The 22,304-nt window shown below is 44.1% G+C and overlaps 2 non-coding genes across 2 annotated transcripts; both read right to left on the bottom strand.

The window, feature by feature from the left end:
- Positions 1 to 544: 544 nt before the first annotated feature.
- LOC138499035 (small nucleolar RNA SNORA2/SNORA34 family) lies at positions 545 to 681 on the bottom strand. The gene has a single exon (XR_011279087.1). It is a non-coding gene; the product is annotated as a small nucleolar RNA SNORA2/SNORA34 family (small nucleolar RNA).
- A 19,850-nt stretch (positions 682 to 20,531) lies between these two features.
- Positions 20,532 to 20,668, bottom strand: LOC138499036 (small nucleolar RNA SNORA2/SNORA34 family). Its single transcript, XR_011279088.1, has one exon. It is a non-coding gene; the product is annotated as a small nucleolar RNA SNORA2/SNORA34 family (small nucleolar RNA).
- Between the last annotated feature and the right edge of the window lie 1,636 nt (positions 20,669 to 22,304).

Below are 22,304 nucleotides of genomic sequence, written 5' to 3' on the forward strand. Positions count from 1 at the left end.
TGTATTTATAATAAACCTTAATTGTTTTTATAATAATTCTGGTTGCAGTGTGTTGAACCCATGGTATACTACAAGTTCTTTGTAACTTCCTGCAGCCCTCTTCCCTCCTAAAATAGGCCTGGCTGCTCAGTCTACACTACCAAATACTCAGGTGGTGCACCCTTATACCAAGAGTGGAGTTGTATGGTTTTACTAAACCCTTAGTGGACTTCAGAAAAACTGTCCTAACAAATACAACAGCATTTCTTGAATGCCTTTTCTGGCTGTGCATGCAATGCAATCCAAACTGGTTGAAAAGGCAGGAGAAGCCGGCTTTTAGCATTAAAGACATGTACAATTGAGCCCAGCAATCACCCATTTCTCTTTTATTCTCTTTTGGCTGCAATATAGTTAATCCAAAAAAATATTTATATTGTTAATGCATCTCATTTCCAGGAGCAAGCAATCAGCATCTGTACAGAGAATCTACAACCTCACCAAAACAGAAGATACTCAATACCCTCATTTTCAAGACCTGCAACTTGAGTTAACCGTAATCAAATTGTTATGTCCCTTCCAATTGAATTGGCTGCCCAAGATGTGGTAATGGAGCATCCAACAGACCAGAGGAAGAGGAATTACTCTAGGCACCTGTTTGAAACCAGTGGCTACAGCAAACCAGAGGCCTCGATTAAGGGCCATATAGAAAAGGCATGCAGTGATGTCAGGGGCCTCTAAACATTTTGCTGCTGGCTTTCCAATTTCTTGGCTTCCTTTTTGTGCAGAGGGACTTCTACTGAAGTAGTCTTGTCGCTCCAACCCTTCGATGTCCTAGTTGCTCACAGGTTACGTGGGTAGGGGTGCTTTTCGTTTTTTTAAAAATTTTGCTTCACAGGGTAGTGAAGTCATTTTTACCACATTGCCAGTTCAAAGCCATTGGGGTTATGTTAAAAGGTATTTAAACAGCGCAGCGTCACCAATGGAATTTGTCCCCAGGCGGATCTGTCACAAGAAGGCGGGGTAACCACACTCCCGGACCGTTTGTTTACGGCACACCATTTGTGGACCGTGAGACAGGCCCAAAACCTCAGATGTGCCTACTTGAGATGACAGAGCCCAGCCCTACAGACTATTCCTTGGTTTTAACTGGCCTATTTACACCAATACTTCAAACAAATTATTTGGAAAGGCTAACTTGAGAAAAACTCAAATTATAAACTTAAAGCTCCTCTAACCTCAATATTGTGAGGTGTCATTTCAACTAATTTCAGTGCAGCAGCAACATTATCAGGCCCTAACTGTGAGAGGGCAAAAATGTCTACAGTGCATCTATTGATTTTATGGTAGCACAAATTTCTGACAGGCACGTTCATGATGTGCAGCAGTGAAACTCACCAGCTTACTTTACTGTTGGTAATCTATCATCTGAAGGATTCCAATAGTGCACGTGTTCCTATACAGAAAAGCTGAAGCCTACCCTGGGACCAAATTGGGCAAGAAAGGCATGTGCTACTAGGAAAGCACATCAGGAAAAAGGGGTGCAGTGGCAGGGGACTCTAAAAGGCCAGTGAAAAAAGTAAATAGTTTAAAGGAGCCACAAAGTGCGTCCAGAGAATTCCATAAAGGGAATTGTGCCACAAAATAACTATCATTCCGTTGTTTACCCTGGTTTAATATCCATTTTATGCTTTAACTTATGGTATGGTGGTGCTCCAAGGCGATCTGCAGGGCATCGGCTACTGGTGATATTATCAGGATAGGCTTATAAAATCCACTGCAGAAGGAGCCTTTTCTTTGCTCTCCCCTTTCAGTGCACATTGCACAGTCTGGTCTGGCAGCACCCTTTGCCTTCTCAGAGCACTAGGTGATCTTTGCGGGTCCCCTTCACCTGCTATTTCGCTGCTTGGTTTATTATTTTTATTGGCCTCCATCATGCATCATTTGCATAGGGGCAAAGTCCAGTCATCGTCTCATGTCTAGCCAGACAATGCTGAACCTGAAACCTACAACTGCCCCTGCACTTCCTAGGCAGTTTCCACAACCAGCGTCGTGGTTGGGTATCTCCAGGTCAGGTTCTCGGACCCCAAGCCAATCACTGGTCTTTCCCACTCGAGTCTCCTGGCACCAGGGGTGAAGTATCTTCTGTGCCTTTTGTACTGCAATCACGTGTGTGACTGCAAGTCACACTAAAGCCATCCTTGTCCAACTTCTGTGGGGGTTCCTCAGACTTCCCATCTGGACCTTTTGCCAGTTCAACCATCCCTATAGATGGTAAGTGCTTTCCATGCACGTGGTCTTGAGCAGGTTTGGGAGAATGAGAGGACAATTATGACTGGGGTGGCTTTTCACCACACCCAGTTCCCCAGGGAGGTGTGCAGAGGATGTTCATCTTTTTCACAATTCAAGAATCACTCCTATCCAATAAAATGCTATGTGGCTTACAACGTTGCCAACCTAGGCCTTTGGCTGCAAACATGCTTTCTGTGCACAAAACTCTGTTTCCCAGTGAGGTGTTGGGGGAAGAGTAAGAACCTAGTGTCCTCTTTCCAACAGTGCTAACGGTAGGCAGAGTTAATGCCATGCAGATGCCCAACAGAGCAGGGGTGGGGGGGGCGCTGGGTGAAAGGGCCTGCTCTCCAGCCAGCCTTTGGGTCTGGTGTTCAAAGTTGGTGGCAATTTGGGATTGATCTGTAATATGATGCAATATTGACCTAAAAATGGCACTGGTTGTGTTTCATGGTAACCTAGTAATTATTTGTGGACTGCCCCTGGTTGGTTAAATAGAAGGCACACATCAGAGACCACAATTAAAAAGTCTCCTCAGATTAGTGTCCATAAGATGCTATACAGTAATTAAAGGGTGCAGAGTTCCAATCCTAAAGTTGGTTTGTAAATCTGGTTAGTCCCCAACATGCCACAAAGTATTATACATTTAATTTACCTTCCAATTTCAAGAGGATGGCCCATGCCGAGGAAACTGGAGTAGTTTCAACCTGGAGGCTTCTCACTGTCAAACAAAACAAAGTGTGTCACACTTACATTTTGCAGTCAAATTACTACACAGGACTGATGACTTTCCGGCATCTCAGATTTTTAAAGTCTCACCATAAACCATCAGATGGGTAAACGGCATATTGGCAATCATCATTAATACCAGAACACTAAATTATCAACAGAGCCTTGTTAACAGTAAACGATTTTCAGAAATAGTTTGATAACAGTTCCTTGGGGCTGGGCAAACTAGTATGTGCATCTTTCAAGCCATGATTTGCAGCTCATACCAGTCGGTAGCTGTAGTTTGTTTAAAAGCCAAAATATATTGTAAATACTCTTTTGCATAATTCGGTCAATTTGCATCAAGACCTATAGCAGGACTCAAAAACATGCAAAACAAAGCAGTGCTTGGCTAATAATTTACAACGTGTGGTAGTCCCCTCCTATACTTTTTTGCTGGGTTGTTCAACCTGCCAGGCTTATTCCAAAGGCTCACCGACCGTGGCTCAATTTTTCTGTGCTCTGCCTAAAGAGTCCTTCCCTCTTAATCCATGTGGACCCAAAGGTCCTAAATAGTTTCCCAGAGAGATTACCACCCGTTTGTCATGTCCACAGGGTGGATTCCAGAATAGCAGACCTGGCTCTTTTTGACCCCTTCAAGCAAAATGGAGATGGTCTTAGCTTGCCTTATAGGACAATCCCTTGTCCCACTGCGGGTGAGTAAGTGGCCACTGGATGTCTTTATCCCAGGACCGAGGGCTGTAGTCCAGCTGAAAGCAGTTCAGACTAGGCTTTGTGTATTCATTTATTTGTGACACTTCCAGAACGCATAGGTGTGCTTGGAAGGATTGTCTGCCATCGGCCAACCATTCCTTGTTTGCAATGATTCTTGTTGTGTAGATATGGTCTGCTTTTGTCCCCATGAACAGCACCCAACCGTTCATCTTGTAAACAACTCTGTACATGCACTCTGGAATACCTGCTGCTTGAGGAAGGACCGAAGCATTGCCTCAGCATCATCAGATGCTCTGCAGAAGCACTGCGAAGCGCGCTCCAGAACGAACAGAAGGAATCCACAGCGACACTAATTGCTTCAATCCTGTGGGGGGGCAGAGGGGGGAATGGTAGCACATCTCCCTGAAGCTCCAGACCATGCCTGTGCATTGGCAGATCCGGAAGTGGTTGTCCCGTCATTGCCAGGACACACACTGCTGAACAAATAAGAATCATCACAGGACATCAAGCAAGCGCCCTGGTTCCATCTCTGACTGGGGCGATCCAGGGGCTTGCGATGCATTTGTTCCAGCAACTGCATCGCCTAACTCTCTTCCCAGTTATTCACTTACGTGTGACTAACCTCTTAAATATTAGTTCTTCCTTGCGGTCTCACCAAGCCAACCTGATCCTCAGAATAATAATGTGCCCAAGGACTGTGTGGTAAATCCTGGATCTGTGGTTGCTGAACAACATGCACAGAAACAACTATGTTTTTCTGTCCAGGGCATTGCTCTCCTAGATTCAGTGCTGCTGGATGGTCTTTTCTTTGTGCAATCCTTCATTGTCGAGCCCCTCGATCTTTCAATGGAGGGAAGCCCTCCAGAATATTTTGAACTCTAGGAACTGCTTCTAATGTTCTCCATTGGTCTCTGCTTGAACTCGCCAGCCTAGGTATCTTGCATACAGTTACTACCTTTTCTTTTGTAGGAAGGACACTAGAGAACTCCTACATAAAACTTAGTTACTCACTGGATAAATTGTGACACCTTTTGTTTTACAAAGTTTACTTACCTTACCTGTGAGCGTAGCCATTTTTCCCTTTGCTTGAGTAAAAATGTTAGTGTGCAGACAATTTCTAATCGCGAATTAAGTGTGTACTGAACCTGTGAACCACCCCCACTCCACCTCCTCACAGGTCTTGGGCCACTGTTACAACTACTTGGACAGTTAGGATAGCCTAAGGTAATCACTAGCAGTAGACAAAAAAAGCTGGGCTTAAGGTTACAGCTGGTCTGTTGGGCGACTCCTACGGCCTTAAATTAGATGCAAAAAGATCCAAAATGTGAACAGGGATCAAAAACCCCTCTATTGATGATATTCAATGATCTGTCGCAAATCACTGGACCGACGGTAAGCCACAAAGAAACCCGTCAAAAATAGTAAAGAAAACATGCAAAAGCATAAAAAGATCCAGGACATTGCGCCTTATTTTAGGTGATTGTAAATGTATTTTAATATTTTTTCTCCAACAAGTTGCCCTTATATTACACATGTTTCGGCCTCTGCCGGCCTTTTTCAAATTAGGGCTAATATGTTGAACCACACTGGGGCTCACTGACTTCTTATTCGCGAAAAATGTATTGGGTCGAATCCCATTGTTATTTGACAAAGGAAGTAATCACTCGCGTCGGCTTCACTGTTCTGAACCTGTCAGTACCAGAACCTAATATTAACCTATTAGGCTAGGTACAAGGGTTTGCTTTTCTAATATCCCTAGGACAAAAAACCAATATAATACACAGTTTAAGGATAGAGTTAGAACAGACAACAAAAAGTGACTTGTCTATATATGGATGTGTCCCACTGACCAATGATAACATCTCTAGGCTCAGGTTGTTTCAAAACACTGCCAACTCCCTCTGAAGATCGCAATGCAATAACAAACTTTATATTATTCAATGTTTATAGAGATACAGGCATTTCAATAAAAATTAATTTACCTGGAACTATGTAGCATGACCCACTGGATTGCTATGAACGGTAATAAATTCAGCTGAACAGAACAAACATCTGCAAGAGAAATGTAGAGGGTAAGTACAAGAACAAGCGCTCACCAGAAATCACATTTCAATCAACGAAAATGTAGCTGGTTCTCAGAGAAACAAGTTGTCATCAGGGTGACATGCAGATGGGTAAACGGCAAACGATAAGTCATCATTGAACCAGCAAGAACATTCTAAAGATTGGACAGAAATCTAGCTCTGGCAGTGGCTACACAGTAAACACATGCAGTGTACAAGTGGCTGTAGTGAACATGCAATGCTGCATAGAATGTGACTGATCAGCAGGGAACCACAAGGACAAGCTAGGAAACACCGTTCTCAGATTCTCCACCATCCCAACCACAAATGTTGGATCAGCATTTAAAGACACAGGTAATGTTAAATGGCTTCTGCAGTGGCAGCCAGTGATGGCTAAATCACTGTCAGTGCCAAAGGAGTATTGCTGCTGTTGCTCTGCTAATAATTTAGCATTTATATAGCGCTACAAACCCACAGGCATGTGAGCGCTGCTTATTATTACGCACGGTGTGTGGTGCTCATTTATCGACCTCGGAAGGATGAAAAGCTGAGTTGGCCCTGCCGGATTTGAAGCTCTGCACAAATGTCAAAACGAGCACGCTACTCCCTGTGCTATCGGACCGGCATGGCCAAACATGCATGGCCAAACATGCTAGTTATTCAGCTTTGGTCATGTTTTTAATGGTCTTGTGACGCTTTAAAAAAAAGGCAGAGGATAAAAACCGCCTGCTGCTTTAAAAATCCTTCTGCAAGCGCAGCCAGTTAAGCTGACCTGATTTGGCACACCCACCATAACAAATAGCTTCCTTAGGCGCGAAGTGGAGGTAAGTGGGTGTTGGAGCTCAGCCTTCGAGGGACGCTGAACAACTCTTTAGAAAGGTACTGTCTCTCTGCCTAGTCAACTGTGCACTGCTATACATATTCAAATTCCTAGTGTTGTTGACTTTTCTGTAAAAGCAACCGGAGGGGGGGGCCCACTGCTGATGCGCCTACAAAGTAACACAATGGGAGAAGATGGTGGCCCGGGGGGCTGAGGCGGCCCTTGGTCAAATTAATAATCTTTGCGGCAGGTTGCAGCAGACTCTTTGTTACAACACTCCACACAGGTCACCCCCAGATACTGCATACAGCTCGCTGCCGACGGGAGCAAAAATACATCATTAACTTGCTCACAGAAAACAAGGCTGTTACCAAAGAATAGTACGCCGACTGGGAACCAGTCGGTTTAAGCACTAGTGTACCTGAGAACTCCCAGCATGACAGGGAGCATGTGTTCTCTTCAGAGTCAGCTCACAAACCTGGACACAGCAATGTTTTTACAGAAAGCTAGTTGAGCCTATGCATGATCTGTAAATGGCCAACCTGTGTGAATCAAGACTATTGCCTCAAACCATTGATAGGCAAGTGACCTCTCGGATTAACAGAACAAGAGCCCATTTCAATGCATGCAATAAATGGGCTCTCCAATAACGGCGCTTTACCTTTCACCAAGTACGAAGTTACAGAGTTGAATACGAGTATAGCAAATCAAGCAAGGTGGTCAACTTCACCCCTATTAGTGCAGATGAGGTTGCTAGAAGCCCAGTGTTGTCCACAGAACCTGATGAATTTTAAAGACAGTATCATCATCTAAGGTAATCTGACATTCTTTGCCCGATCCTACCATTCCCGACAGGACCAGAGGCAACCAACAGGATCTCACCAAATCCAAAGGAAGCCGTTGGGCATGCATTGGCCTGCAATGTGGAAGGCACATTTTGAGAAGGTGGCTAACAACGAGATCTCACCGGAAACACTGCTTTGTGAAGCAGAGGGACCTGTTCATGTGACTGAAAGTGCCACCTCCCACGCCCCGCCCCAATTAGGAAATAGTCTTTGAGGCTGTAATTTTAGATTTGATGGCGACCTCACAGCAAGAAAGGCTACCTTTGACATTTTGTTAAAGGTGCTCAGGGGCATGCCTAAAAAAAGGCTGGCCAAAGGGTAAAAACCGAGGGCTCCACGATTGAGCATGATGCGAAAACCTCCAGAAGTTGGGCCCCATAACTACAGATTTAACTTTACTGGCCATGACAAGAATAGGAGGTAATGAAATGACAGTGCTTTCAGGTATCATTAGTGATCAGTCTCGGCTTGAGTTGGGCTCCCAGACAGACCATGACCAGAGGATGTCCCCAGTAACTAGAATAGATGGGAATACCTCTGAACTAAAAACCTATGACAACCATCTGTCCTTTTTAACAGAACTTCTTAATAGTAGTTGAGGGCGACAACGAGATCCAAGCCGAGTCAATCTTGGATTGATGGCAAACTTTGCATCACCCGCTTCATGACTGCGATAAACCGATTTGACTCAATTACAGAGATTTCAGCTCTAAATTTGGCATCCAAGTTCTTGCTCTTCACTTTAAAACAACATCCAATTAGAACTACAACTTAGTGAAATCAAAATAACGCACGAGTCAATCTGTAATTCTGTATCAAAGTTAAAGGTGGTGGTAGTTGGTCAGAACAGCAATGTACTTCCAACTAACCCCTCGCCACTAACTGTTGGAAATGGATTATCAGCAGGGCAGCTGTGGAACCAACTGCAGCAACTTGTGGAGATAACCATTCCATGAGAGGAAAAAGGAAATAAATTAAAACTAACTTGAGAACATTCTTGAGAAATACCCACCTCACAGAGGAGGCAGCAAGTGCTGATCGGGAGTCCACATTTCAAAATCAAGTAGATTATTCTCTCACCTGCAGTATGGATTACCACCACAATAGATTAAGAACATGTTCATCAAATGCCCTTAATCACAATAAGGTCACTGGTGAGCCGCATAGTGACTTCAGAAGGGAGAAAGAAGCTGCTCTACCAACTTCTAAAGACCTACTCAATATTTGGGAAACAAAAGAACGCCCCCCCCCCCCCCCAAAAAAAAAAAGACTGCCTTCAAGTGGCCAGGATAGAGAAACAAGGATCTGGGTCGGGGCACATTTTGGCACTATACGGCCAGAAAATTCCCAGAACAGTCCCAGTGGTCACTCAGAAGAGCCCTCAAAATTCGTCTAGCCATAAACCTACGACTGACCATCGAGAAGATAAATGTCGGAGCTTGCAGGAGGGGCACCCGGGGCCCCAAGGCCATATTCAAGGGATGAGCTCCAAGCCTGCACCCTGCAAGAAAAGTTTGGCATACAGTCAGGCAGGGCTCAGACAAGATTTTGGAGAATTGCTTAGGCCCTAGAGAAGCAACTTGGAATGTGTCTCCACTGATGAACAGTCATGGGGGTAGAGCCGAAGACCAACACCAAAAGCCACAAGAGAGGCTGGCTAGCCCGGTTAAGAATAGCAGGGCTTCGTTTCGCCTTAGCAGTGAAATTAATCACCAATACAGAGCGGCCTTCTCCACGCAAACTCGGGGAGCATACCCACTGTTTTTCCCCACGAATAATAATGTTCCTGGAAAAAGGAAAATGGGTCTCCAATGTGATTTTGAACAAATTAGTGAACGCAAATGCAATCAAGGTGGTGTGACCTAATACCACTGCCCCGAATGTTCCATCTTTAATGAGAAAAATTGCGAGCCAAGGTGCTGTCTCACCTCTAGGGTGGATTTGGGAAAAGTGTAACACTTAGCATCTAAAAGGAGCCTGGCCCTTTGTGCAGCATGAAAACTGAGGCGTGCAATGGATGGCAGGAATAAGAAAAGACTACCACAGAGCTGCTGCACTCGCCATCAAGAGGAGGAAAAACAAGACACTCCGCCAAGGTGCCTCCAACGAGGCCAGAAAACATGATAGTGGGAGAGAACAGCGGTGGAAAATGCAGGATATTGCTCAATAGACGTAATGAGATTATCCTCTTACACGAGATGCAACAGTTGAGATTGCTATGCTCAAGAGACATCGACAGTGCATTTCCCACTATGTGCAGCAGGATTTCAAATCAAGAATTGTGGTGGCCATGATCTTCTCTGAAATAAATTACTTAAGATCATTGGGATATGACCTGCAAAGTGTCCCCCAATGAGAGCAGTTTGCCCACAACAGAAGGGGAAAAGCTGCATCTGGACCTTTCCAATTGGATTCCTGTTGGCCGGTAAATAATGTTTTGCTCAGCAAATGGTGACGGTAGTAGGGTAGAATTTGCAGTGCCACCCTTTGAGAGGTCCAACAAAGACCATCAGGGCTGTCACTAGAAAGCGCATTCACTCGCCAACTCCAAAAAGAAACTGGGGGATCATGGAACCTGCCTCTAGCCAAAAGAATTTTTGAGCTGGAACTTTTGGCGACTAACGAGAGGCAAAAAAACTTTTGAGAAATATAAAAGCCTTTATTTGCAAGAGGTGTGGGTAAAGAGTTAACGGGGGAGCCTCAGGGGCATATCAGTGGTAAAAAATACCATGCTGCTGGAATGTTACCATCCTTAAATTCTGTCCTGTTGGTGAATTTTTATAGCAATCCAAGTTGTGCTGCAGTTGAAAATAGTTCAATGAATTTGGGTGCCTTCTGTGAGAAGCTCTTTTGTGACAGTAATGAGACTGATGTTGTGGTGGCATGGGATCTAAATGCTGATTGCTATCAATAATTGAGGGAAAATGGGAAGTCTTGCGGAAGCAGGCTTTAAAATCACAGGTCACTAGTCTATGGTAGACCATGGGCAGAACATTTTGTTACTTGGGAGTTTGAAAATGATTAATGTGCATCTGGGGACGCTTCGCCCAAGAACAGGTTGAGATCAGGTCAGAAGTCCTCATTCCTGGACTACTTCGCCATCTCAATGGCCTTGTTCTTCCATTGTGAGGAAATGTGATAGTGACCATCAAACCGGTCTGTCCTGGCTCGCGAACCTAGTTGTGAACCAGAGAGGGAATAGGATTGCTAGACATATTGTAAATGGCGAAATATAAGGCCGTTTCAGACTGGAACAAAAGGGAGACAAACCAGCCTCATTTCAAGCATTTCTAGAAAGATTTAACTGTAACCAGCAGGGTAAGAAAAAAAACTTGTCTGACCCTCCAAAAAAGAAAAACAAAATATAGGGACGCGCAAAAAGGTCTTCGATTAATTGTGGCTATAGCCCAGTAAGATGTGGTCAAAGTGAAACTAAAATTTACATAATTGGATGAGGGGGTACAAATTCATTTAAGAGCATAAGGAGGGGGTCTAACATGCTAGATATTTTACTCCAGCATGACTTCATGTGAATTATCAGATCCCATAAATGTCTGAACTCTTCGCAAGGACATCTTCAAAGCAATCCTATACCTGAAGGCTCCAATGCGTTTACAGAAGGTCCAGGCGTAAAAATCGAACTGGCAGATACCTCATGGCACCTGCAACTGGATATTTGATCTATATAGGGCCTCATCCAACACGAGGACAGCTGGTCCGAATGATGTATCCAACACAGTATTAAAATCAGATCGAGTTGTGGTTGCTAATTCTGTTCATTTTGTTTGATGCAGCATTGAACCATGAAATTCCAGGTTCCTGGTCTAAAGCTATTGTAGTGCCCACTTCCAAGAGGGGGTAATAGGGCCAAACCAGACAACCATCGACCTATCCTCTCCTCGATAGCAAGATCTTTGCAGGACTAGTTCTGGGAGAATTGCTTAACTGGGCCACTGAAAGTGGTTGACTCCAGAAATACCAGTCAGGTTTTCACAAAGGTCTGGGCACAGAACTAAAATTGTTGGCTGGTTGAGAGGAATCTGGAGGCCCTCCCCATTGCTCATGTGCTCATGGCAGCAATAGATTATACACAGGCCTGTGGCTGCATCAATAGACATTTACTGTGGCGTAAGGTTAAGGGACAGGCACATCCCTGGGCATTTACTGGCTATTCTGGAGAATTACACAAACATACTTTTTTGCAGGAGAGATTGAATGGGCAGGAAGCCCTGACGGAGGGGTCTCCGTCAGGGTTGTGTCTTGGCTCCCTTGTCTGTTGAATCTAACTGTCCGATTTGGGGGCCTTTCTGTCAAGGATGGATTTCGTTCCACCAAGAATTTCATCAGTAGCCGTCCTGTTTTCCTAGATTGCAGCGTAAATTAAATGCTATATCAGAATAAGAAGTATAACAAATTACTCATGGCCCGAATTATGCTAAAGGCGAATCAGGCGGCCGCTCAAATGAAAAAATGAAAATAAAATCAAGGCTCGCTTTGGTAGATTCGATTTCTCCACTCCTAACCTTCTACAACATGAAAGTGGTAGCTACAATTACTATATGGTACAGAGACAGCGGCCGGCCTGAGAGCCCTAGGCTTATGATAAAGTGGAGTCCAAGGTATGGAAGCATACGTTGGGTCGGCCAGATTGCATACCAATTTCAGCTTTAGGATTTGGACTAGGACAATCGTCTATTAAGTTGTAAGCTGACTGGAGAATTGTGTCCTTATGTAGAATAATGCTGGTTCCAATAGTAGGCATATTATGAATACATTGCTGCCATCCTGAAGTCAATATCACTGGTTTCTAGTGGGGAGGAAACCTATTATTACAATTGGTGCAACGGTATTACATCATGCCAGTCTCGTGTTGATTTGGATTGTATATTAGATCTTATCTTCACCCTTTGAATTTGGCACTTGGAAGCCTAGGAATGTTACTGTGTACTGGGGAAATCAGATTTTTTATTTTCTCTCAGCTAACAATGTACAATCGTGCTCTTTTTCGATAAGTAGGGAACAAAGATTTTATTGTAACTTATTAGGGGATTGTTTATATAAGTTGGTTTGGCTTTATGAATTTATTCTGTTTTAAGTACATTGAATATTTTAATGTGTATGCATTTGCTCTTTTTTCTAATGTGCAAGGTTGAGTATGTACAGCCAATAACAATTAAAAACAACGATTGGTTTAGAGATGGAGGGTTATTAACATAGTAAATAAAAACGAATTTACCTGGAGCTATGTAGCATGTCTCACTGGATTGCTATGAATGGTAATAAATTCTGCGGAACCGAACGAACATCTGCAAGAGAAATGAAATGTGTAGGACAAATCCAAGAACAAGCGCTCACCAAAAAACAAAATTGTAATCAGCTGTATTTACTTTTCAATCAAAGAACATTTAGCTGGATCTCAGGGAAACAAGTGGTCATCAGCATAACATGCAGATGGGTAAACGGCAAAGGATAAAATCATCATTGAACCAGCAAGCAATTGGACACAAACAAATCTAGCTCTGGATCGTGGCTACAAAGTAAGCAATACCTGCAGTGTGTACCCGTGGCTTCAGTGAGCATGCAATGCCGCATAGAAAGTGACTTATCAAAAGGGAACCGCAAGGAAACCCATCGTTTTCGGATTCTTCACCATTCCAACCACAAATGTTATTAACATCAGCATTTAAAAACACGTAATGCTAAATGGCTTCTGCAGTGCCAGGCAGTGATAACTCAATATCAACAGAAGCAGGGAGCCAGTCGTGCTATACTTTTTAAATGACTGCATTCAGGGTGGGGGCAATTTAACTAGCGATTGCATTAACAAGCAGCTATTGGCATGTTACTAACAAACAGGGAGAAAACAAGCGATTCAAAATGCCTGTTCAGGTGTAGCAGACCCAGTCCCTTTTCACATGTCCTAGCTTCATATTTTTTTCTTTATGCATGTGGTGCACATTACAAAGAGCACTTAATTTAGAAACTTCAAGTTAACTGTCAATACTAAATGTACTGCAAAAGAAAGCATTATGGTCATCGCCAGTTTACCTTCATGGGGTCGAAGTGCTGGATTCCAGCCGAGAGCATGAAACAGTCCATCCCTGAAGCGAAGGTTGGATGAAGTGAAGTACCAAACAGAAGCCTGTCACTGTAATAATAAAAATGGTCACATGTCTGGAGATAACAATCCTATCGATCAGTTTAAAAATACCTTTCTGGCATCTCAGTTTTGGAAATCATAATAAACCCATCAGATGGGTAAACAGAAAAGAGACCAATGCAAGGACAGGGATTGAGGAGGGGTGGGGGCGGGTGGCGTAGACCGGGGAATCATGTTTTGATTAGAAAGGTCCTAGACACGCATGAGCTACTTGCCTAATGCACAAGAAAACGTCATCCGTCAAATCACAGAAAAGTGAAACATTTAAAGGTGTATTTATGAACCTCACAAAAGTAACTGACAAAGCACTCACATTGTCGCCAGATTCAAATCGATTGAACAAACCAGTCAGAACATCAAGCAAGACTCGCTTATTATCCTACTTAGGAAGTCACACTGAAAATGGAGTGCACTAAAACACAAAACAAATGTTTTGTTTTAAGTTGACTTGCATCACGCACTGCATTGACATGGTCTACGGACATTCACGTGGTTCTTTAAGTGGGATGGGTAGGTTAGTGAGGGAAGAGGGATTAGGATAGAGGTTGTGCTTTTAGAATCAGGAGAAACTGCCATCTGTGCAAGTCGGTTTATAGGCATTTGGATTGTGTGCACTGGTTAAGGTATCCAGAAGGGCAACTTCCAGTGACTGAGGAGTTGACTAGCCATTTTTAGTGGGTATTCAACCTTCCTGCCCCCATCTAGTTGCAGAATTTCACCACATTTAGGGAAACTGCAGTTGTAAAGCATTTCTCACAGCGTGTTTTTTATGGGAGTGGGGATAGGGCGAGGGCGATGCAGGCTGTAAGGCAAGACCTCCAGACAAAACACTGGTATAGTGAAAAAGGGTTGATGCACCACTTTATCAGTACCACAGAACCAAACAGATATCGAGATTGGTTACTTCAAAGCAAGTACAAGGGTTTTTAACCCCTTAACTGCTAGGCTATTATGCAAGTCTATGCAAAAAGGATGAGCATACTCATCCTTGGCACTTAAGGAAGGAAATCACTCATGATGTAAATATACAGTTATTCCCCACACCCTCATTCGCTACCACCTATATATATTCTACCAGTCCCCTATAATCCCTTGACCCATTTGCGACATCCTAATCTACCCCAACCCTCTCCTGGTTCCACTTTTCCATCGCCTTGGTTTACAGCTACTGAACTGATTAATTACCTGGAATGTTACCCCGCCCTATCGGCCTAGTCACATGGTGTGCACCTGGTCGTTAGCATGAGCTCAGTGGACAACTCCAAGTTTGGCCCTTAACAGTGCGCTTCTCTTGATACCAGACCCGCAGGTGCCCCAGTCATGGACTAGATTTGTTGGCATTACCTCTTGCTCTTCGTATCACAAATCACAGGATTCTCTGCTGCGCGCTCCCCCCTTGATCAGTTGCCCAGCCGCGGTACAATTCCCTACTCTCGAGGACCACATTAATCGGCCCAATTGTGATGGTTTTACGTATTTTCCAGCCACCTGGCAGTTCAAATAGGACAGCCATTGTCCCGGGGGTGCTAGTACCCCAATTCTAAATTGAGCATGTTGGCAGCTCGAGACCTGCAACTTTGCTCCAATGGATTTGTCCTTAGGGGCGGACGCAGACCTACCCGTACCCTGCAGTTTACATTCTGATCTTGTTCCACAGCTTGATGTAATTAATATTTGAACAAAACAAATGTAATCTACACAGAGGATAATTACTAAAAGGGAAGATGATGCCCAGCATTGCGCAAGCAAAAGGCAATTATAAATAAAGGGGGATACATTTTTCCTAAAGACGGAAACTTGCTGGTGCAGCAGAAGGAACCCAAAGGTGGCAAGAGAAAAGCCCTTCTTGTAGAAAGTATCAAGGGGGAAGAGTAATATGACAATGCATTACGAGAAACAGCTCTGCGGCGAGGGAGGGATCTACGTTATTGATATTAATAACTAACGACCAAAGGTCGAAGAAACTATTTGGCAATGTCTCTCGAGGAGCTCCGCATAAAGGCGACCAGTAGCTGGGCAGAAAAAATACAAACAGAGGGACCTCGACGTGTGAGGGATTGTGGGTACAACGCACGTCACACTAGTGATAGTGTTACAGACACGCCTTGTCGACGTCCCCTTCGACTACGAAAAATAAAATGCAATACTCCGCAGAGACCACTGGATGTCGGACCTATGCACAGCATGTGATTCTAAGCAGATTAACAAACATCAGAAAATACGTTTTTTAATAATGCGCTTAATACCAAGAGGCTTCTAAGAGCGGGATTCGCACCTGTGTTGCTCTGCGTCACCTTGCTTTCAAGACTAGTGCATTGCCACTGAGCTATACGACCCGTGCCTGCCTTGCACGTGGCAAACAAATCTGTGGAACTAATAGTGTAAATGTGTATTGTACCCTGGAAGAAGTTGTGAACTCCAATGTTGTTGAAAGTCAAAGACTTTTCTAAGACGTTCACTTTGATTAACTTTCCACACCAAAGATCTAAGTGTGGAAAGTATGAAGCAAGCCTCCACATAGTACTTGCAGTAGTGGCAGGAGTTTTATTCTGGCAGGCGATTACACCAGGAAAGGGACTATAAGTGGACCCAGAAGAAGATTAAAGTACTGCAGTGCGGTTGAAGGTTGTGGTGAAAAGAAAGTGGCAAGTCCACATTGAACTGTGCTAAAATCATCATGCTAAACTACTGTTTATGAAGTATTGTGGAAGTGATTGTTCTCCAAAGAGAAGATATATCGACTACTGACAGTGTGAAGACAGGCTTTTTAGTTTCAAGCAAGAGCTTGTGGAAACTTGACAAACCAAGTGGAAGACTTCTGGAGTGAAAAGAACTTTGTTGTATTTGGAGCAGAACTTGGCAATTGAAAGAACTTTCTTAATTTTGATTTTGAATATCCTGAATTAATCCTGGGGAAGGGAATCCGACCCTGGTTACAAGGATGCATGGTCACAAAGTTTGTGTTTGAATGGCCATGCGATACCTGTATGATTGTTATATGTACAAGTGTGAGGGACAGATACCTTTTGATATTCGAGTTTTCCTTTAGTCTTCGTTTGACAGTTAAGGAAATCCTCTTTACATCTGGGAAAGCGAGGAATTTATCTCACCCATAGTGTAATAAAATGGCTACTTGTGAGAAACTACTAGTCCGTCTCGCATTCCTGAGCCCTCCCATACAAATGGGACCCATGCTATATAAATGATGAATACAATCCAAAACTAGGAACTTCTGTGCTCTCTCCCCACCTGTCGCTTCACCCCGGTACGTTGCGGTGCAAATATCAGAAACTGTGTTTGAGGCCCATGAGAGTTTCCGATTCTTGCGTCGAGAGCTTTGTCCGGTCCTTCTACGACCACACCGATTTCAGGCTGGAGTCTAATGTGTGAAGGGGCTGAAATCTGGGGTGGAGTGTCCAAATGTCATGTAGCCAGTGGTGTCCGGAAAGTCTGAACAGATAACTGGTAATTTGGTGGAGCAGGGTGGAATTGTATAAGGAACAAACAGATTTCTTGCTTTATATGGAGAGAGAGATTATGAGTAAGTCTTTCTGAAAGAGAAGCTAGCTAAACAGACTCACCCGCTCGCCCCCACTTCATTAAAGCTCCATTCCAAAAGCATAGTGCAATTCATGGACATGTGCTGCACCAATCTGCTGGCATCTGCAGCTCCTACTCTTCAAAGGGGAAGGGCAGGTTCAAAGGTCACTTGCATTCCCGACAGCGGCTGGACCATAAGGTCCCAGCAAATGGGTAGCATTTTAGTCTGACAGGGTAATCTCTACAAATTATCCATACCTGGTCATGGTATGCGTTCGGTAAGATTTTAACCTTGGTACTAAATCCTTCATACCAAATCTACCTTACGTGAGAACCCCAGAGCTTTTTGCTTTACTGGTGGATTATTTTTTCCCCCTATACCACACAGAATCTTTTACGGGTGTCATTTTTAAGACTCCATTAGTGTCCTTTTAATTTTATAGGGTTGCCCTTTGGGCACCCCTTCTACTTTCTCTGGCTAACCTTGCGAGAACTAGTTCCCAAGGATAGAAAGGAACTTTTAGCCTCTCTAAAACTTTATTTAGGTGATACCAGTACCCCGCACAATAAGTGGAGTGTTGGGGAGATACAATGTATCCCCTTTCTCATTCTAACTAACATGTGTTACTGGGACACGCTCATCTAATGGCTGGTGGTGGTGAAACTTTCCTAATTCGGTGTACCTATCAGTGGGTTGTTTCCACAGCCTGGTGAAGGCATCCATGGGGGCTCATTTGACTAAAATTACCCGAGTCTTTACATTTTAGCGTTCCTGGTCCCTTGTTCCTTCCTCTGACCACAAGGGTGGGAAAATCCTGTGTGTCAATTTTATCTTCGGCGGGAGACCTGTTAAGCCTGCCCTGGCTCCAGTGTCTTGAGAAGGCAGGCAGCGAGGGAGGCGTCCAAAGCTCAGCAGCCCTCTGTCTTCCAGCCTACCTGCGAGAGTCCAGTTCAAACTGGGAGGCTGGCTGTCCGGAAAGGACTGCCAACCCTCCCATGTTTGAATGTTGGTTTCTTTATAAAAAGTGATGCTGGAAGCATAAAGTGATCCTGGAAGCTAAAGAGGTAGTCAACCACTGGACCCAAATTCGACGAGCAAGCCGAAGAAACCACGGCTGAGATGATTTCCAGCGACCGGAGAGCCTGCTGTGTAACCAGAGTCTGCAGTAGCCCTTCCTGCCAAGCGACTTGGGGACTCGACGACCCAGAGCCTGAAGCCACTAGACTGAAGACCTGCATTTTGAGCCATCCCACAACATGTTGCGACCTTGCTGTGCTGCAATACACAAAATAACCTGGGACCTCAAGCCAGTGTGCGGTGCACGGTCTTCGGAATTCCAAATCGAGCTGAAACCTTGTAGCATCCCGCAGACCTCCAGAGACCTGAATCAAGTCTGAACAGTCCCCTCAGCAGAGTGCTGGACCTTGCAAGTGACGAGATTCCGACAGGCAATATTCAGTCTTCTCCTGGCTCCTGAAAAGGGCACCAGAACTACAGACCCGCATCCGGCCGTCAATAAACTCTTGTCTGGAGCCTTCTCAGTTGATCTCTGCTGCCAAATCCCTTCCAAAGTCCTAACTTCCGTCTTCATGACAAAGGAATCCACTGACCAGGATCTGCAACCAAAAACCTGAAGTCTCACCTGCTGCAATTCTTCTTCCATGCTGTATTTACCTCCCTTAAGCCTTTGTGGTTCCTGTGCATCTTTGTGGTGTGTGTGATTGGGAGGCCTCTCGTCCAGTTCACCCATGCCCACTGCTGGAATCCTGCTAGAGCGTCTTCTCAGAAGTCCCTGGACTAACTCTTAAGTGAACTACATGTCTGAAAAGTCTCGCACAGAAACTCAGACTTTTGCTACAACAGAACCCTATCTCACCCTGCCAACAGCTGGCCACTAGGTTCTCTCTTCCACCTGAGCGAACTCATGCCTTAGACTATGGAAGTACTGGATAAGTAAAGTATTTGGGCATGAAAAGTATAACGAGTACTTACGTGTGAAAGAGTTGGTTAGTAACTGTCAGAGTGAGCAGTTACAAATGTTCTTACTAACCAGGATTGTGTTTTGCCATTCAATAAAGTTGTTTTACCCACCTGTGAATTGGTTGTGCCACTTGCCCAAAAGTAATGCTGTTGGATTCCCTTTACTACTACTCTTGGGATATAAATGTATGAGTGCCCCAACTGGGTCTTGCTTTCCTGGACTAGCCGTTACTGTCTAGAATAAATCTGCCTCATTAATACATACCTTCAAGTTGCTGGTAGCTTCCTTAAAAAGTATATAGGTTTTACTTGCCTTGAGTTAGCGGTGTGCCATCCTAAAATACATTGGAAAGTTATTGCTTACCTTACTCCATGTAGCACTGACCTGAAAAGCAACTGTAACAGGTTATAGCTGTGTGCCATTAGTGTTCTGTAGGTCTAGCTGACCGTGTTCTGCCGGGAGCAATCCTTAAGTAGTGTAGAGTACTTGCTTAGCTTTGTCTGTTCCACTGAGCTGAAAAGCAACTGATCTATTACACCAAAAGGTCTTACTCCCCTGGTAGAACTGTGCGTTATCCTGAAGGTAGTTCTAGATTTCTACACTTGCAGGTTGGTTTACTAAGCAATTTCTTAGCGGTGTGTCGCTGCATAACTGACAGGGTCTGCTACCCTTGTATTACTGAAAGTAATCAGAAAGTAACTTATGGTTTTACTTCCCATGAATAGGTGTGGTCTATAGCGTTTGATAAGGTCCGACTTTTCTAGAATTACTTGGATATTCTAAAGATGCTTTGTCTGTGTACCTTCAAGTGTTATAATGTGTTTATAACTATGAAAAAGTACTTTCCACAAGACTTAACTTGCCCTAATTGTATTTATAATAAACCTTAATTGTTTTTATAATAATTCTGGTTGCAGTGTGTTGAACCCATAGTATACTACAAGTTCTTTGTAACTTCCTGCAGCCCTCTTCCCTCCTAAAATAGGCCTGGCTGCTCAGTCTACACTACCAAATACTCAGGTGGTGCACCCTTATACCAAGAGTGGAGTTGTATGGTTTTACTAAACCCTTAGTGGACTTCAGAAAAACTGTCCTAACAAATACAACAGCATTTCTTGAATGCCTTTTCTGGCTGTGCATGCAATGCAATCCAAACTGGTTGAAAAGGCAGGAGAAGCCGGCTTTTAGCATTAAAGACATGTACAATTGAGCCCAGCAATCACCCATTTCTCTTTTATTCTCTTTTGGCTGCAATATAGTTAATCCAAAAAAATATTTATATTGTTAATGCATCTCATTTCCAGGAGCAAGCAATCAGCATCTGTACAGAGAATCTACAACCTCACCAAAACAGAAGATACTCAATACCCTCATTTTCAAGACCTGCAACTTGAGTTAACCGTAATCAAATTGTTATGTCCCTTCCAATTGAATTGGCTGCCCAAGATGTGGTAATGGAGCATCCAACAGACCAGAGGAAGAGGAATTACTCTAGGCACCTGTTTGAAACCAGTGGCTACAGCAAACCAGAGGCCTCGATTAAGGGCCATATAGAAAAGGCATGCAGTGATGTCAGGGGCCTCTAAACATTTTGCTGCTGGCTTTCCAATTTCTTGGCTTCCTTTTTGTGCAGAGGGACTTCTACTGAAGTAGTCTTGTCGCTCCAACCCTTCGATGTCCTAGTTGCTCACAGGTTACGTGGGTAGGGGTGCTTTTCGTTTTTTTAAAAATTTTGCTTCACAGGGTAGTGAAGTCATTTTTACCACATTGCCAGTTCAAAGCCATTGGGGTTATGTTAAAGGTATTTAAACAGCGCAGCGTCACCAATGGAATTTGTCCCCAGGCGGATCTGTCACAAGAAGGCGGGGTAACCACACTCCCGGACCGTTTGTTTACGGCACACCATTTGTGGACCGTGAGACAGGCCCAAAACCTCAGATGTGCCTACTTGAGATGACAGAGCCCAGCCCTACAGACTATTCCTTGGTTTTAACTGGCCTATTTACACCAATACTTCAAACAAATTATTTGGAAAGGCTAACTTGAGAAAAACTCAAATTATAAACTTAAAGCTCCTCTAACCTCAATATTGTGAGGTGTCATTTCAACTAATTTCAGTGCAGCAGCAACATTATCAGGCCCTAACTGTGAGAGGGCAAAAATGTCTACAGTGCATCTATTGATTTTATGGTAGCACAAATTTCTGACAGGCACGTTCATGATGTGCAGCAGTGAAACTCACCAGCTTACTTTACTGTTGGTAATCTATCATCTGAAGTATTCCAATAGTGCACGTGTTCCTATACAGAAAAGCTGAAGCCTACCCTGGGACCAAATTGGGCAAGAAAGGCAAAGCACATCAGGAAAAAGGGGTGCAGTGGCAGGGGACTCTAAAAGGCCAGTGAAAAAAGTAAATAGTTTAAAGGAGCCACAAAGTGCGTCCAGAGAATTCCATAAAGGGAATTGTGCCACAAAATAACTATCATTCCGTTGTTTACCCTGGTTTAATATCCATTTTATGCTTTTTAACTTATGGTATGGTGGTGCTCCAAGGCGATCTGCAGGGCATCGGCTACTGGTGATATTATCAGGATAGGCTTATAAAATCCACTGCAGAAGGAGCCTTTTCTTTGCTCTCCCCTTTCAGTGCACATTGCACAGTCTGGTCTGGCAGCACCCTTTGCCTTCTCAGAGCACTAGGTGATCTTTGCGGGTCCCCTTCACCTGCTATTTCGCTGCTTGGTTTATTATTTTTATTGGCCTCCATCATGCATCATTTGCATAGGGGCAAAGTCCAGTCATCGTCTCATGTCTAGCCAGACAATGCTGAACCTGAAACCTACAACTGCCCCTGCACTTCCTAGGCAGTTTCCACAACCAGCGTCGTGGTTGGGTATCTCCAGGTCAGGTTCTCGGACCCCAAGCCAATCACTGGTCTTTCCCACTCGAGTCTCCTGGCACCAGGGGTGAAGTATCTTCTGTGCCTTTTGTACTGCAATCACGTGTGTGACTGCAAGTCACACTAAAGCCATCCTTGTCCAACTTCTGTGGGGGTTCCTCAGACTTCCCATCTGGACCTTTTGCCAGTTCAACCATCCCTATAGATGGTAAGTGCTTTCCATGCACGTGGTCTTGAGCAGGTTTGGGAGAATGAGAGGACAATTATGACTGGGGTGGCTTTTCACC

The sequence above is a fragment of the Ambystoma mexicanum genome, chromosome 5q (assembly GCF_040938575.1).
Source record: "Ambystoma mexicanum isolate Mex_15411 chromosome 5q, UKY_AmexF1_1, whole genome shotgun sequence".
Lineage (NCBI taxonomy): Eukaryota > Metazoa > Chordata > Amphibia > Caudata > Ambystomatidae > Ambystoma > Ambystoma mexicanum.